The following is a 12726-nucleotide window of genomic DNA, read 5'->3' as shown; positions in this document are numbered from 1 at the left end:
ACCAAGGGATGAAGAGCTAAGCTGATTTACACGTTTTGCAACACCTCCCAAGGCAGAATGAGGGCTTCTGGTAATAGCAGCAAGCGTCTCCTGGTTTGTCTCGAGGCACAAATTGTTCTTCAGGCAAACACGGGCAAGCCTAGAACTGGGCTTAATGTTAGGGAAAGAGACAACAGGGACAGAAGACTTCTTTATTATTTTTTCTCTTAAGCTTAGAGCATTACAACAGATGCTGCCCTCACAGGAGCTTACTGATGCGTTCGGCACCCAGTGCCTGGCTGGTGCCTTGGGTTTATCAGGATGCTGTGGTCAGTGCTCAGACAGCGGCATTGAACAATCCACCTTTTTGCTCAGGCCCAGGAGGTCCATGAGGGCTAGTTCAGGTGAACACCAGCAGAGCCACTTGCCTTTACTGGGTGACCCAGCAGCACCTTTGATCCCCAGGCCTAGCAGGAGCACATGGGCTTTTTGCCCTTGCTCCTGCTCCCTTTTTACCCCATGCTATTCTGTAGCCCAGACATGTCCTGACACCCACTAGACAAGATATATCATAGACAGGGAACACAGACAAATCATCAGAAATTGCTTGGGAGCTATAAACTTTCAGAGTACATACACTGTTATTCCCTCCCTCGCTCCCCCAATAGCAGATGTTGACCTAGATGATCTCCGAGTTTTTCCATTTCCAATTAATTAATTTTATAACTCTACATTTTTTTTTTTTAAGTTCAAGGAAGACAAAGCTTCAATTAGTAAGGTTATTGTTATCTATCAGATTTGGGGAACCTCTGTTGACTCCCTGAATAATTGCCTTTCTGCTTCAGGTTAGCGTTATTGGAAAGGCTATTGAAGCACATGCTTAACAAGAAGCAATACAAACTATGGTTTATAAATTAACATTTTATTGCTGTAATCTTTAACATGAGAGGTACCTCTGCCTCGTTTATGTACCCCTGTCCACCTTCATGTGCAAGTGTAATGCTCATGAATTTTAACAGAGACTGGAAATGCTCACTGGAGTGAGAACAGACTCCTTTCTTTGGCCACAAACACAATAGAATGGCACTAACATTTTTTTTTCCGCCCTGCTCATTTTTTGATCCTGCCTTCTTATTTAATAATAAACCAGGCTGTGAACACACTGACTCATCTCTTGTTTTCTCAAAATAGTGAGAAGTTTCTTTTTTTTTTTTTAATCAGTAACTACCTGAGAGAAAGGAATGCCTCATAAGATAGAGGCATTTAATTAGTTTGTTTGCTGGTAAGAAAAATATGTAGGTGGATGTGGGCGAAATGCCAAGCCAAAGTGGTCTGGCTTTACTGACAGTTCAGCAAAAGAAAGAGATTAGAAGTCATGGAAAAAATTACTCCCTGAACAGGAAAAGCTGGACACGGCGCATATTTCTCTTCGTGATCTAGCTTTGTAACAGTAAAAGGAACCACTAGCATCAGCTAGCAGAATGTACTTAGGGTGTAAAAGGGCTACAAAAGAACAAAAGTGTAGCTGAATTGGATGACTTTGCCAATTACACGATATTTCTTTCAAATATCTTATTTTTCATTATTAGTATTACAGCAAAAGTGAGTACTCCCTCACATCCCAGACTGCACAAAGGCCAACACACGAGCACTGCTCAGGGGTGCTGTGAACATTTGGCTGAACTGTACGTGTTTCAGAGCAGACTCAGGGTACTTCCATTTATCATTCAGAACGCACTACAAAGCGGAATACTTTTGGTAACCAAGTTAGCAAACAAACAGCACTATATCAATCCTCCTAATCTTAATTTTAATGCTTTTTGCATTCCTGTGGATGTGAAACACTCGAGATACAATGTGCTGGAATCCCAAAACACAAACAAACCCAGACAGCCCGCAGAGGAGCACAAGCCTGTGTAGACTTCGGGCAGTCTTGCTGAAGGCCACCTTCACATCACAACTGGACATCCTTTGTGCTCTGTTCACAACCGGATCCTTCTGCGCCACTGCTGCCCAGGAGCTGCTCCCCACGTTTGAGTTTGTGCCACATCCTGAAGCAGGAGCGCACCCCTCTGTACCCAGCTCCTCTCTAGGGACTGGAGGGCATTCCAGACAAAGCTTTCCAGCTGGCTGCTGCTACATCAGGAAAGTCTACCAGTGTGTTTTGGATACAGTATCTTATTGCCAGTCATCCTTTACCCCTTAGACTTTTGTTCCAGATAACAACCGATCAGCTCCACACCTTTCCTGAAATCCACGATTCTTATCATAGTGACCTGGCTTATTTTATGATCATTCAATTAACTCCCACCTTTGGATTGTTAAATCAGTTTCTATTAACCAGGACAGATACTGAAATAGCCAGTCCATTATTAGCTGCCTCCCATTTCTGAGATGAGTTTCTTCGACTGCTTTGGAGGGACCTGGCCGCTTGACTGCTTCTCCGGCAGACCTTTGGGAAAGCAAGATCTCTCTTTAGTGCGGGGTCCCACCCCTCAGAAAGGCATGATAGCTGCCTTAAAAAAAAAAAAAAAAAAAATCACATTAATCGCTTCCCATACCATAGGAGCCTGTTACAGATCCTCCTATCGTATTACCTTGGTTTTCCCTTTTATAATTGGAGGGTTTGTGTGCATGACTGCATGAGTGCTCGTAAGGAACCTGGTGAGATAATTTCTTCACAGCCACCTACCACCCAGTCCAGGTGCATGTGTAGGACACGTTTCTACACAAGTCTCCAGAACAAATCAGACTCAATGGGAGGCATCTAATTTTGGAGACCAGGTCTCTCATTTCCAGCAAAAGTTAGTGATGGCACAGGGACGTGCTGGATGGGAGAGGATGGAGATGGGAGCAGAGAACAGGAATTTACATCAGGTCAGAGACTATGAAGCGTGAACAGATTGAAAGTTAAAAAAAAATTAGCAGGTGGGTGGGTGGTCTGCTTCCCAACTAGCAGACAGAAAGCTGTTTCTCACCCTTTCTTCTACCACAGGATCTTCCCTTGCATATGCTTCCCCCATTACAACTTCCACTTCCCCTGCACTCCAGCAAGACTTCCCACTCGTGCCCTTACGCAACTCCGATTTCCTTGGGAGACGGGTCGGCAAACCTACCTAAGCAGGTAGTGACTGGCTCAGCACTTCTTGATGCTGAGCCAGTAACCCTGAAGGTGATGCCCACACCACAGGCTAAAAGGGTGCGACTGCCGCCTGGGAAGCCACGGCTCGGGCACCGGCAGCAGCTTGTGTCCCTCAGCACAGCACCAGCAATCTTCCATGCTCCCAGGCAGGGTTTGCAACTTGTTATTTTACCCTGTACTGCCATTGCGTCAGGACTGGTGTCAGGCACTTCAAACCTCAGCTGGTTACTTTTCCTTTCTAGGGCGCCAAAAGAGGAGGAGGGGGGAAACAAAGAACAAGGCTAGCTCTGAAGTTTCTGCTCCAGGAGAAATTAGGAATTAAATCCTGCGTTAACAAATCTGTGTTTTACCCAATCTGGCCCCCCAGAGTGAGGCTAAAGGCAACAAGTTCTCCCTACTACACCCTCGTGGCTTGGCCAGCTGCTGTCCTGCCAGGGAACACAGGCCCCTCCGAGTTAATGTATTCCTTAATATTTTATATCATCTCCTCTGGGTCACGTTCCCTCTGGCAGAATGACACAACTATAATTTTGCAACGTGTTGCCTGTACACAGGCCAGTGTGGACCTCCCTCCTTCTCCTGCCATTATCCTCCTCAAACCGGTGAGCTTCTCCCTGTGCCACAACCACGGCTGCTGTTTTTCACCAGGGAATATACCTGTGCACGCGCAGCTCCCTCTGCACAGTGCTAGAGCTGAACTGTTTCCTTGCTAGGTTGATTTTGAAAACTGACTCTATAGCACAGAGGTGGGAAACCTTCACCCCATGAGGCTGACAACTGCCCTGGGCACAGCCTGGTGCCCCGCAAAGCCCCCACCTCTGTTCCCCATCCCTTCTTTTGATCCTTCTCCAGTCTCCATTTCCACCTCTTTGTCCCAAAGGATGCTCTGAGACTCCTGCTTCCCCGCTCCACACAGGTTGATGCCTGGCTTGGGGCACCTCAGGGGCTATGGCACGCCCTGAGAACTCTGGACTGGGCAAGCTGAAGAAACCTGGTGTTGTGGTGGGGGGAGATGCTGGGCGAGAAGGAGAGGTGGGCAAGAAGGGGCACAGAGTCCATCGGCCACAGCCATGTTCGTATCACAGGCCTGTGGGCAGTGTAGGGTCTGGGCAATAAGGAGATAGAGACTGGAGTGTGCTACTGCAAGAACCCCTGATATGGTACCCGAGAGCCCTCTGTGGCCCCAGGTAAGAAAAAGGTTTCTCACCCCATTCTAGTCGAACAAAAGCCTTTTCCCTCTGCTTTAGCTTCTGCACTTTCCATACTCAGCCCAGCTTAATCTTCACTGCACCCACATACAGTATTTAGCTGTGTTATTAAGCCTTTGTAGACTGCAGCAGACACACACCACATTATGTGAAAAATACAGGAATTAATATAATTGTTTTTAAACATGGCACAGTCTCCAGCATCAATTAAATACTTAAAGTAAAAGGTATGCATGGGAGATAATGGTAGGAGTATAAAAACAGCACCAGGCAAACAGCTCTTAAAGAACATGAATTTCTGGTTAGGAAAAAAAAAAAATATATCAAGAGGGGAAGCCTGAAAAAGTTTCCATTACATGAAACGTCTCCAAAAATAATTCATGAAACTGTAATGAAAATTAATATAATATAGATAGATTTCAGGACTTAAAAATAATCTCAGTAGTCCTTATTTTTATTCATATGAATAGCATGTTTTGATACATATGCCAAATCATATTTTCATGTTGAAAAATCGTCAGTAAACAAATTGGTTGATCAGGTGTCGGAAATGAACAGAATGAAAGGAAAGAGTCAAGAAATGGGAGGAAGCATTTAAGACAAAATGTTTCTCTTTGCCAAGACACAATGTAGGGTATATTAAAAGTGCCAATTAAAAATGAAACGGGAACGAGGATTTAATTTTTGTGAAATACATACCGACATGAATATAAATTCAGAGGAAATTAAGAGTTTTGTCCATAGAATAACCACCCCAAAGCCAACACAAAAAATGTAAACCCAGCTCCTCGCATCTTCCTCAATACTTTTGCTCTTCCTCCCCAGCGATGATGTGGAGGAGAATGGTGAATTTCCTGCCACAAGAGATATGGGCAGTGCTTTAATGGCATAAGGAAGTGCAATAGGAGGTGCAGTACTGATGGAAAGAGGAATAAGAGAGGTGAGAAGACTGGAAAATATATCCCTTAAGAGAGAAAGCCTGACAAAGTAAGAATAGAAGAGTACTGGGGAACGGAAAGCCGACTTAACAGCCTGTGAGCAATAATGAATGTTTCTGGTGCTTGATGCTTACAGGAGTGAGTTCGTGCTCAGCTTTCACTCCAGTGTCTCCCAAGCTGAAAAATCAGTTAGCTAATGACCTGCACATTTCCTGTACAGTCCACTGGGAAACAGCATCATTGACTTATCATCAGAAGTTTTATTTAGACACTGAGTAATAAGCTTGTCACGTAAGTAGGCCAAATGCACTATCAGAAACACAAGTATTGATTCCAAGATGTTCCCTCCATAAAATTTTACAATTAAATATTGACATCTAGGAAAGAATTTAGATCTGGGACAGTCTTCATTCCAGAGAAAAAAGGAAGGGATGGGACAAGGAAGGAACAGATGCAAGCAAGAAAGAGGGAGAGAGAAAGAGAAGAAAGAAAGCAGCTATCATGAGGAAAAGGTGATTTATTTCAAAGTTTTGCAGAATGGGGTCAGCTTCAGTGCCAAGCTCTCTGAAGCAAGGGTGAGCTTTGAGTAACGTCATTTCACAGAGTCAAGTATGGGGGAGGGAGGAGTATTAAGGAGGAAGAGGAGTCCTGAGCCACGACTGAATCACATCAGAAATCCACAAGACCAACAGCAGCTCAAAAAAAAGCCTTAATACCCACAATCAAGAGTTCCAAGTCTCCCCCTCGCTCCAAGGCTGGGTGGGAGCAGTACCAGCCAGCAGCCCCAATGTCTCCACACACACATGCCAATTTGTCATCGAATGTGCATGAGGAGTTCTCACCAAGGACAGCTTATCAGCAAGACAGCTATGAGAAAACGATAAAGGCCAATGTAATTACACCTGCTTGTCTCATCACTGCGTAAATATTGTGGGACTCATGCTGAGGAGTGCTGAGTCCCTTAAGACTCATCTGAAGCCACCCTGCGCCTCACAAGGTCTGAAACACCGGCAGCTCATATGCTAAATAAAACTGATTGAAATATCCGAGGCAAGAGTTTTCCATCAAAAGAAGAAAAAACCCCACACTTAAACAGAAGCAAGATGTTTTGCAGAAATGGTTTGATATAAGCGTTTTCAAAAAAGGAAGAGACCAATTTTTCAGATTAACAAAATTTTTTTGATGGAGCAATTTTAATATTATTATATTCTATGTTCTCTCTATTAAAATATGTTTACCTTTATAACATTGAAGTATAATGTGTCCGTACTATCAAAAGGAAAGCTTTCTGGAGAATTTTCATTAGAAATAACTGAGTTTTGTTTTGGAAGAAATGTGGACTTTTTGTTCCCACACAGGATTTAAATATTGACATTGGACTTCAGAACAGAAGTACTAATTTCTTAGCAGCTCCACCACTAAAAACATGCTTCCCCTGATTAAGTTTCATGGTAACTCCTGTAATAAAGTCAGGAATCAGATAAAGATATTTTTTTCTCAAGCAGAGGGAGAATCTCAGTAACTCATATTTGCTTGGAAAATAGTTAACATCAATATATCTTTCCACAGTGGCTTATTCCCTAGACTGGACAGAACCTATTGAAAAAGCACACAGAAAATCATGTAGCACATATAAAAAACAATTAATTTCTCACTTTCCCACAGAGAAAATTGGCCGTTGGGTGTTTTCATCTCCACATCTCCAAGTCATTACATCCCAACCACTCACAGGATAAACTTCAACTAATTAGATCAGTCTCCCAAGGTGTTAATCCTTGAATATTATTTAAAGTTTACACCATAACACCAAAAGCTCCTTGACACCGACACCTTAATTTGCTGTCATTGATCGCTCCACTGCCACTTTAATCAGATAGGCTGCAGTGTCAGAGACCCACTGAATTAGCTACCTGTGGTGTAATCTTGGGTGCGTAATACTGCGTTTTATATTAATAAAGGCTGATATCACCATGATGCACTCCTGAGGCAGATAGGAGATGCTGAAATGAGTGGAGTAATGAGGAACTCCACCCTTTCCATATATACTTGTTAATAACTGGTTTCCCTTAATAAGGCTCTTCTAAAGGACAGGCCTTTTCCTTCCCAGCAGCCATACATAATACCCACACAAGCATAAATGGAGACATTTCCTTCCAAAGCGTTGGTGTTATGCAATGTCAAAAGGTATATCTCCATCAAGCCAGGGGCACGTAAAAAGAAAACCAATATCAAGCCCAAGAAAGCGAAGTCAAAGTGGGAACTGTCCTGTCTGTGGACAGAGCAGCCCTCATGGACAAGACCATTCTCACTTTCCTGACACACAGTTTTCCAAAGGGTCTCTGTTCTCAGAAGAGAAGACTTATGCCCATCCTGCACTCCCTTGGGTTCACAGCATCTTAGTGCAACGCCACCATCGTTACTGATTTCAGGAACTGGGCTGGACAACGAAGAGCAGCAGCTGGGCTGTAGGTCCTCCTGCCTTTGGTGCTGTCCTGCTGCACAGACACCGACCTCCAGCAGAGCACAGAAAGGGACAAACGGCCACAGCTACATCTCCCAGAGCTCATCTCTCACCATCCTTGGTCAGATGCCTGTTACACACAAGCAACAGAAGAATCAAGGCCAAAATTTGCATGCTTTATGTTTTTATCATTAATTCCCTCCTAAACTGGCCTAGAAGTCCATCTTGCAGCCTGCTTTTGCTGTAAATCAAATCCTTTCTCTTTTTGCTTTGCTATTGCCACCAAGCATGACATTTTCTCCCAAGCCCTCCCAAAACCTCCTCTCCTTTTTGCTGTGCTAGCTTGCATTTAAATTAATTGGAGAGAGATCATCAGCCAAGTGAAGTAAGGTCTGAACACACTTGTGTGTCATGTATCTCCATCTGTCTGTAAGATAAAGCTGGGTGGAGCCCAGGGAGGAAAGGGGAGCAGAGAGGAGCTGGTGTGGGGCAGGCGTGAAAGACCCAGGAGAGAAACACACAGTATGGGAGGGCGCGAGATGCCATAGCTTCCTGCCCAGTGTGGTGAATGGGGAGCCATGGAAGGATAAGGAGATCCCCTGGTATTTTAAGTTAGGCATGCCATCCATCTCTGCAGGGAGACAGCAGAATTGAAGCAGAGGGATGCAGTGAACTGAAAATCCCCAAAGCACTGAGGTTAAGGACTACTCAGGCTACTAAGAGGACTGCGGTCATACCAGAGCCCTAACTCTAAGAAAAAAAGCATCAACCTTCTCCTTCTGTTTGGATATTGAACATTTTGTTCCAGGTCCTGAAAGCTGGCACACAATAATGGAACCAGACCAACCCTGTGGACCTCCAGAGAGACCAGCAAGGCTCAGGACGGGCCCTGGAGGTGGCCTTTGAAGAGCAGTGCTGATTTGGGGAGAGGTGCAGGAAGGGTCTGACACACCCCTGCAGATGAGATGGAGGTGAGAGGCCTTGAGCTGGAGATGGGGGGCATCTGGGCAGTAAAGAAGCATCTCTCCACACGAAGAAATGCATGAAAAATAACATAGCTCTGCCATTACTGATCTTGAGGGAGCACAGGAGGAGCCCTAGGTGCATACAAGCCCCAAACCTGTACAAACGGATCAAGACATGCACCTGCCTCCAGGAAGCTGTGACGTGAGGCTGGGGGCTGAAGCGGCACATGGCTACCCCAGGGCTGGCAGCAAGTGCCCCAGTGCCCCACCACTCCTTCCTCACTGCCCGGTGAAGGGGGAAAAACCCAGCAGGGCATTTGGGGAAGAGCAGGTGGAGGGCATGGCCCCGGTTGCCTCCAGTTAGCCTCCCCACTAGTAGGCAAGATGAAATGAAGGGATAATGAGGACGAATTGACCGTGATCACTCTGATAGGCAGCAACCTCCACGCAGCGTTACCTAATCGCTGTGGCAAGTTCAGTAACACAGCACAGGGATGGAGGAGCTTGCAGGAGGACAATGTGCAGAAGTCCACGAAGTTTTGTCTCCTCTTGGAGAGGACGAGTGATGTCCAAGTGCCGTGCCAAGCCTTGCCTTGACTCAGCAAAGCAGTGAGCCTGAAACACGCACCCAGCTGAAATCAGAAAGTACCTTGTGCTCATCACATGGAAAGCACTATGGCAACTGGAGGGGCACACAGGAGGGCCAGATCCTGAGGCGATTACTCTGACCTTACTCAGTGGGAATTTTGCCTGAACAACAACTGAGTAATGACTTTGCGTGTTGGCACACACATGACACACCATTGCGTTTTATATGGGAGTTGTCTAGATTTCTAATTAGTTTGCACTTGTCCTGGCTGTATTTTGACAAAGCAGCACTAGACAAGCCTATTTTCTTCTACTCCTGCCTGTATTTAATAGCATCTGTGATGCACCTAGAAAACACCTGGGGGGACCTAGCTTCATGCTGCAGCCCGAGCATAGCTGCAAGGTGCCCGAGTGCAACCTCACTGTGGACTCTGGGCATGCTTCAGAGATGGTGGCAAGGAAAGCCCAACTAGGCTTTGGCCTACAGCATGGAGAGGAGCTTTTCCACCAGGCACAGGCACCATTGTGCATGGCTGGACTTTATCCACCATCTCCTGTCCCATAAAATGTGCTGCAGCTATGCCAACCGAGTGCAAAGCTGTCCCCCTGTGCTGCCTTTGCTGAAGACTGCGGGGACAGCTGGGGTTTGTGGGGCAAGGAAAGCACTTCAATGCCATCTGCTCACCCTGATTTCGGCTCTGCTCACGAGCAGACTTTTACCATCTAGAGCGCAGGTCACTAAGCCCCTCTCTGTTCATCTCTCAGGACAATCCTCCCCCAGCACTGCACACAGACTGACAGACACCTCATCCTGCTTGTGGTTTAACACTTCTCCACCACACAACCGCATTTTGGGAAGAAGTCCCAAAGCGGCAGCATTTCCAATCCAGCTCTCCTCCAAAACTCAGAGGCTGCCCGACGTCCTCCCCACCGCAGGCAGCCACGCACCCTGACGCACGCCCAACCCGTGATGACTGTTCTCAGCCCCATTTCCTGGTCAAAGTTCTCTGGCTCCTCTGAGGACACACTCAAGTTATTATAGAACACCCTTTAATGCTGTAAAGCATTTCAGCCTCACAGAAACACCGTTTCTGAGGATGAAAAATAAAACCCCCATCACCCCCACAGACATCTGTCACCAAACGTTATTGCAGAATTCATTCTGATTGAGGCTGAAAGAACGAGAGTCCATTGCAAGTTTTACAAGGTGGCTCTTATTTCGTACAATAGCCAGAAGAGATTCCCCTTGCAGACACCTGCAATTTTATTTCTAAACCCGAAGGAAGATGCCTGTATGTAATTAGGCAGCAATGTGGTTTCAGTCAGGGATTTAATAGTAAGATACAGAAAAGAAAAACACCATGTGTGTCAAACTAAATATTGTCCTTATGAAACATGGTGATAACAACAGATCGGAGACCAGAGTGCAACGCGTACTCCAAGCAGCCCCAAAAATGACATTGCTCTGCACAATGGGAGGGTTCGCATCCCTCCCACAGCCTCACTGAAGCTGACAGGAGCACGAAGAGCGGCTGAGCCCAATGTGCTGTTCAGTCTGAGAACTCCACCTGTCATGACAAGTGTATTATTATAAGAGATATACTGCAAGCATTTGGCACCTTTAAAATCTATTTTGATCTTCAGATAAGATCAGTTTACTAAAACAAGCTCAGCAATTGCAAAGGTCTCGTTACCCTCTTAAAGGGGAGCAGTTCCAAAAAAGCTTTTAAGGGCATGGGTCAAGCATGCAATGCCAAGGCTAATAGCGGCAATTTAGGATGCTGCTACCTGTTAGGCTGTTTGTAACCAAGGCCTTTGCACTGTGTGGCCAGCCACCAGCAAGGCTGTAAAACAGATCACTCATTGGCATCTCAACCTCGCCAGGGCCGAGCTCACAGACAAGCTGTTATGGAAAAAGCACGCGTGCACGATGTCTCTGCCACCAAAGGCAGACTGCTGCTGCCAAGAGGCAGTTTGCCCTTAAACCACCGTGGGCATTTCTGCTCTGAATGTATTTTTTAACCTCACTTTACTGTTTAACTGGCACAATTAGCAGTGTATTCAAATAAAGACATAAATAGAGATGTGAGCACCCAAAAGTGGACTCGTGTGTAACACCCGAGGGGTTCCTTTCTGAAACATGGAGGAATGCAAGACTTCAAAATTCAGTTGAGCTTAAGACTCCCGGTAACTTTGAACAGTGGCCAGATTTCCTACCTAGCTCGAGCGTGGGGTGACTAACACCCCTCCAGTCTCACTGGACTTATTTTTTGGCATCACCATTTGTCTCATAGAACTTGCTCTGTAATCTGGCATTGTACTGAATAAGTATGTAGATGTGTATAACTTTGCTTAACTGGCCAGAAGGTTCACACTGAATCTATTTTTGAAGTTACTACACAGGGTAACTCAGCCACATTGCAACAGGATATATAAATCCCTGCATGCGTAAACTCTTAGGAAAAAAATCCATTACTCACTTAGATTTTGTCACTGTTTGACTGCTTTACAGACTACATACAGGAGGCAACAAGTGTACGTGCATAGTTCCACAAAAAAAAAGCCTCTGCCATTTTCATACATAACAAAAAGACACACAAGCTTGAGTTTCCCAAACAAAATATTTTTGGATGAAAAATTACTCTGACCTCAGAATTAATTTATTTTTTTTTTTTTGGTGCAGCTTCAGGCTTTTCTGGACAGCTTAACACCACCTTTCTAAGATCAGTTACACAGTATAGAAATGCATGTTTACCATGCACTTATTGTCTTCTGCTGAGCTGAACTTCTTAGAACAGTTAGATTTTTGTAATGTATTTTCTACCCATCCAAGTAATACAATATTTCTTCAATTGAGATGTTTTTCAATATAGAAGCTAGATCCTAAAAGAAGAAAGGGCTGACGGGCTCTAATCTGAAGCATTTCTGGATCGATTTTTAAAAAAATGGTTTTATATTCAGCACAAAAAACATATAAACCTCTGAATAGACAGGAATTCCAAGTTTCCATTCACCTGTAAATCCCTACTTATCTGTTCATATCTGTCGAAATACAGAATAGTCACCTTCCCTCAGCATTGACTCTGCAATTTTTCAAGATGTTCCTGTGCTGACAATAAACTTGTGCTTATATGAAAGGCTCCTTTTATTTCATGCTTTTATACAATACAGTATCACTGATATTCAAACACTACAAGGGGGAAAAAAAAAGAAAAAAAAAGTCTCCCCTCCCCTGAAAAATCCCAAGTATTTTAAGTGTGGATGAGTACTTTGTCTGTTAACACATTATCTTCCTGCTTCCCAGGCAAGTTATCCTCCAAAAACATTGATGTTTAGGGCAGAAAAACACATGTGGCAATAAAACCTTTTGAGGGCAATTCATTCTTGAAATTAAGCCGAGACACTTGTCAGCTGATGGATCTGCTTAGTGTGAGTAGTCTCCTCT

This window comes from Chlamydotis macqueenii, chromosome 1 (assembly GCF_036417535.1).
Source record: "Chlamydotis macqueenii isolate bChlMac1 chromosome 1, bChlMac1.mat, whole genome shotgun sequence".
Classification (NCBI taxonomy): Eukaryota; Metazoa; Chordata; class Aves; order Otidiformes; family Otididae; genus Chlamydotis; species Chlamydotis macqueenii.
The sequence above is the reverse complement of the archived record's forward strand: the minus strand, read 5'-3'. Positions refer to the sequence as shown.